The 5,538-nt window shown below is 45.8% G+C and overlaps 1 protein-coding gene across 1 annotated transcript in view; it reads left to right on the top strand.

Moving 5' to 3' along the window:
* Positions 1-5,538, top strand: part of AGO2 (argonaute RISC catalytic component 2) — a 64,630-nt gene that overhangs the window by 47,127 nt on the left and 11,965 nt on the right. The gene's annotated exons all lie outside the window — the stretch shown is intronic.

The following is a 5,538-nucleotide window of genomic DNA, read 5'->3' as shown; positions in this document are numbered from 1 at the left end:
TAGAGACAGGGTCTCACTATGTTGTCCAAGCTGGTCTCGAACACCTGGGCTCAAGCCATCCTTTTCCTTGGCCTGCCAAAGTGTTGGGATTACAGGTGTGAGCCACTGGGCCCCACCAAAAAGTCTTAATTTATAAATCCTGTAGGCCTGGGTCTAGGCAGAAGATGTCACTTACCTAGTAGATTAACAGAAGAGGTGGCTCTGAAAAGGACCCCGTTAGAAACCACAGCAAGGAACTGCAAGAACTGGCAGAGTGGTGTAAACTCAGACCCTTCCGATGGGTCACTGTGACGGGGCTGGAAGGGGAGGGGAGAGATGGCGGCGTGGAAGTGCCACGGTTCATCTCACGGGTTTCCAGAAGGAGAATGGGGAGGAGCAAGATTTGTAGATAGAACAGCTGAGAATTCTCCGCAGCTGAAGACAGATAGGAGACCTAGGTTAAAAGTGTCTTCCCTGTCCTTGTAGGATAAGTGAAAGTAAACCCACACCTTTACACATGGTCCTAACTGCACAGCATCGAGGTTGCTGCCTAAGGAAACAGACCTGCCCAGAAAAAAGGCCTTAGACTCACAGCTAGAACACTGTGACCTGGCCAGGGTAGGGCTGGAAGGCAGAGGGGTAATAATATCCACCCAGCACCCAGGAAAGAAACAGAGTGTGGGGCTCCCTACAGCTGTGCCCAGGCAAGGACACAGGGAGGGCTTATTGTGCAAATGGAAGAAGAAACAGAAGTTAAGCATCACAGTGAGGAAAAAGACTTTTTTTTTTTTTTTTTTTTTTTGAGATGAGGTCTTGCTCTGTCGCCAGGCTGGAGCACAGTGGTGCAGTCTCGGCTCACCGCAACCTCTGCCTCCCGGTTCAAGCGATTCTTCTGCCTCAGCCTCCCAAGTAGCTGGCCAAACGCCTGGCTAATTTTTGTATTTTTAGTAGAGGTGGGGTTTCACCATGTTGGCCAGGATGGTCTCGATCTCTTGATCTTGTGATCCACCCGCCTCGGCCTCCCAAAGTGCTGGGATTACAGGCGTGAGCCACCGCGCCCAGCCAGAAAAAGACTGTTTTATCACAGTAAAAGAAATCATTCACCAGGCTGGGCGCAGTGGCTCGTGCCTGTAATCCCAGCACTTTGGGAGGCCGAGGCGGGTGGATCTCCTAAGGTCAGGAGACTGAGACCAGCCTGGCCAACACAGCAAAACCCTGTCTCTACTAAAAAAAACAAATAAATAAAATAAAATAAAAATTTGCTGGGTGTGATGGCGGGTGCCTGTAATCCCAGCTACTCAGAAGGCTGAGGCAGGAGAATCACTTGAACCTGGGAGGTGGAGGTTGCAGTGAGTCGAGATGGTACCACTGTACTCCAGCCTCGGTGACAGAGTGAGACTCTCTCAAAGAAGAAAAAAACCTAAAAATAAATAAATAAATGGAAGGATTCACCCACAAGATATAGCAACTAATGAGCTTGAATGTACCTAACACCGAATTATGTAAAGAAAAAAATGTAAAACAAAAACTAGCAGATTTTTAAGGAGAAATTGATGAACACACCATCAAAGAGGGGTATTTTAACACAGCTCTGTTAAACTTTTTCAAGGCAAAAATGAATAAATACTAAAAATTAGGGCCAAGCATGGTGACTTATGCCTGTAATCCCACCATTTTGGGAGGCCAGGGCAGGAAGATCACATTAGTTCAAGAGTTCAAGACCAGCCTGAGCAACAAAGTAAAACCTCGTCTCCCTTTTTTTTTTTTTTTTTTTTTGAGATGGAGTCTCACTGTGTTGCCCAGGCTGGAGTGCAATGGCACAATCTTGGCTTACTGCAACCTCTGCCTCTCGGGTTCAAATGATTCTCCTGCCTCAGCCTCCTGAGTAGCTGAGCTTACAGGCACCTGCTATCACACGCTGCTAATTTTTGTATTTTAGGTAGAGATGGGGTTTCACCAGGTTGGCCAGGCTGGTCATGAACTCTTGACCTCACTCAGGTGATCCACCTGCCTCAACCTCCCACAATGCTGGGATTACAGGCCTGAGCCACCATGCCCGGCCATGAAACCATCTCTGAGAGAAATTTAAAAATTAGTTGTGTATGGTCCCAGCTACTCAGGAGGCTGAGGAGGGTGGGCAGGAGAATTGCTTGAGCTCAGGAGGTTGAGGCTGCAATGAGCTGTGATTGCACCACTGCACTCTAGCCTGTCTTAAAAAGAAGAGAACCCTGAAAATTGGAGAAGTGAAATGAACAAGCCAAGCCAGATCTAATAGATAGAATCTTCCCTACAAATAGCTGAGTTGACATGGAAGGGTTATAAGAGTTGGCCTTCTACCAGGACAAAGGAAGTCTCAGGAAATTTCCAAACTTCAGTCTCAAATAAGCCATATATTTTTTTTATTATCATACAATTAAACTTCAAATCAACAGTAGAAACGAAGTTGAAGAATGTTTTAAACTTTCAATTCACTGCGGAGTAGCTCATGCATTAAACATGTAACAAGAATAGAAACCACAAAGTACTCAGAACCGAACAAAAATGAGAATGTCCTGTCAAGCCTTATGCAATCCAGCTACACAGTGAAGTCTAGATTTAGGCAAATTTGTTGTACAACAACAAAGGGAATGATAAAAATAAGCCCAAAGCCATCGGAAGAATGGGAATAAGAGAACTCAGTCCCCAGGAGTTCAAGAGATGGCTGAGGCGCTCCTGGCCTTGGGTGCCTTCCCCTTTCCCTGCCCCCTCCCTTCCCTCGCAGCCCCAGATCTCTGTTGCCAGGAGGCAGAGGGCTCCGAAATCAGCTTACTCCTGGTGACAGCTACACATAACTTCCCCATCCTAGAATGGGAAATGAGGTAGAAACTGAAGAAATAAAACAGATGAATGAAATGCAAACCTGCTTTGAAAAGTGACGTTAGGGCCGGGTGCACTGGCTCACACCTGTAATCCCAGCACTTTGGGAGGCTGAGGCAGCTGGAACACCTGAGGTTGGGAGTTTGAGAACAGCCTGACCAACGTGGAGAAACCTGGTCCCTACTAAAAATACAAAATTAGCCGCATGTGGTGGATACTGTAATCCCAGCTACTTGGGAAGCTAAGGCAGGAGAATCACTTGAAGCCAGGAGTTGGAGGTTTCGGTGAGCCGAAATTGTGCCATCGCACTTTAGCCTGGGCAACGAGAGCGAAACTCTGTCTCAAAAAAAAAAAAAAAAGAGAGAGAAAGAAAAAAAAAATAGCTGGGTATGCTGGTAAGTACCTGTAATCCCAGCTACTTGGGAGGCTGAGGCAGGAGAATTGCTTGAACCTGAGAGGCAGAGGTTGCAGTGAGCTGAGATTGCACCCCTACACTCTAGCCTGGTCAACAAAGCAAGATTCCATCTTAAAAAATAAATAGATATCAGGAGCAAAAAAGAAACTACAACTGCAGAAAAGGTATGCATTATTTAAATCATAATGGAGTATCATTAACTTTATGCCAAAAAATTTGGAAACTTATAAAAAAATGTTAACAGTTGTTGGTAGAACTATATGAATTACCAAAATTAGCTCAAGAGGATAGTTCAGTAATCACTGTGGGGTTTTTTGTGTTTGTTTTTTGTTTCTTTGTTTGTTTTGAGATGGATTCTTGCGCTGTTGCCAGGCTGGAGTGCAGTGGTGCAGTCTCGGCTCACTGCAACCCCCGCTTCCCGGGTTCAAGTTATTCCCTGCCTTAGCCTCCCATGTAGCTGGGATTACAGGCACGAGTCACTATGCCCAGCTTTTTGTATTTTAGTAGAGATGTGGTTTCACCATGTTGGCCAGGCTAGTCTCGATCTGCTGACTTGGTGATCTGCCCACCTTGGCCTCCCAAAGTGCTGGGATTACAGGCGTGAGCCACTACCCCTGGCCAAGGATAGTTCAATAATAATTGTTAAAAGCTTCTCACCTCAAAAGGCATCAGGCACAGAGAGTTTTACAGGCAAGTTTTTTTGTTGTTGTTTGTTTTTGTGACGGAGTCTCTGTCACATGTCAGGCTGGAGTGCAGTGGTGCGATCTCAGCTCACTGCAACCTCTGCTTCCTGAGTTCAAGTGATTCTCCTGCCGTAGCTTTCTGAGTAGCTGGGACTACAGGTGCATGCCACCACACACCCAGCTAATTTTTGTATTTTAGTAGAGATGGGGTTTCACCATGTTGGCCAGGATGGTCTCCATCTCCTGACCTCCTGATCTGCCTGCCTCAGCCTCCCAAAGTGCTGGGATTACAGGTGTGAGCCACCATACCCAGCCAAGGCAAGTTTTACCAAACCTTCAAGAATAGGTAGAGTGTGGCAGAGAATGGGAAATGGGGGGAAATGACTTCACTTATTAACTCACATTATGAGGTTAGCCTGATAACACCAGGTTTGTCGAGAATGTGGTTAAAGTGCCAGGCCTTACAGCCTGGGCTTGAATCCAGCCCGTGCATGTCCTGGCCGCTTGACTGTGAGCTTTCACTGAGCCTCCCTTTGTCATGTTGAGAAAGATATGGGAGCATTAACTGAGTTAGCACCTGAAAGCACTTGGCCCAGTCCCACCTCAGCCTCCCGAGTAGCTGGGATTACAGGCATGAGCCACCACGCCTGGCTAGTTTTGTATTTTCAGTAGAGACGGGTTTCTCCATGTTGGTCAGGCTGGTCTCAAACTCCCAACCTCAGGTAATCTACCTGCCTCAGCCCCCCAAAGTGCTGGGATTACAGGCCTGAGCCACTGTGTCCAGCCATATGTCAGTATTTCTATACAGTAATGAAAATTAGTAAACTGTATCTATCAAATGGATACATCTCAACATTGTAATATTGAGCAAAAGAACAAGTAGCAAAATATGTAAATGCGATACATGTCTACAGTTTTAAGACTTTAAAAGCAATAAATTATAGTACTAGTGGATACTTGAATATGTAGCAAGGACATTTTAAGTGTGTGTAGAAAGAATAAAGTCTATTTGAGATTGCACCAGGAGAAGGAAGGCGGGGGACATGGTCTAGAAGAGATCCAGAGCAGACAACCATTTCCAAATATTTGTTTAAAAATCTAGACCAGGTTTGTGGCTTATGACTGTAATCCTAGTCTTTGGGAGGCTGAGGCAGGAGGATCACTAAAGGCTGAGAGTTCACAACCATTCTGGGCAACATAGCAAGACCCTGACCCTACAGAAAATAAAATATAAACTTAGCTAAGTGTGGTGGCACGTGCCTGTCGTCCCAGCTACTTGGGAGGCTGAGGTGAGAGGACAGCCTGAGGAGTTTGAGGCTGCAGTGAGCTGTGGTTGCAGCACTGTGCTCCAGCCTGGGCGGCAGAGCGAGACCCTGCCTCTAAATCACAAAAATATATTTTTAAAAAAAGCTTACAAGGAAGGGAGCACACTGGAGATTCTTTTTTGTATGTATATTTGGAATATTTGTACAACTAAAAAAAAAAATCATCAGGGACCCTGCTAAATGCTGGGCCGGGCTTGTGGGTGGGAATTTGCTGCTGTGGTGGCTGTGCTTGATTCTTGGCTGGCTTTTTTTTTTTTTTTTTTTTTTTTTTTTGAGACCG

Source organism: Cebus imitator, unplaced genomic scaffold, assembly GCF_001604975.1.
Source record: "Cebus imitator isolate Cc_AM_T3 unplaced genomic scaffold, Cebus_imitator-1.0 Scaffold284, whole genome shotgun sequence".
Lineage (NCBI taxonomy): Eukaryota > Metazoa > Chordata > Mammalia > Primates > Cebidae > Cebus > Cebus imitator.
This window is presented reverse-complemented; position numbering and strand designations above follow the sequence as displayed.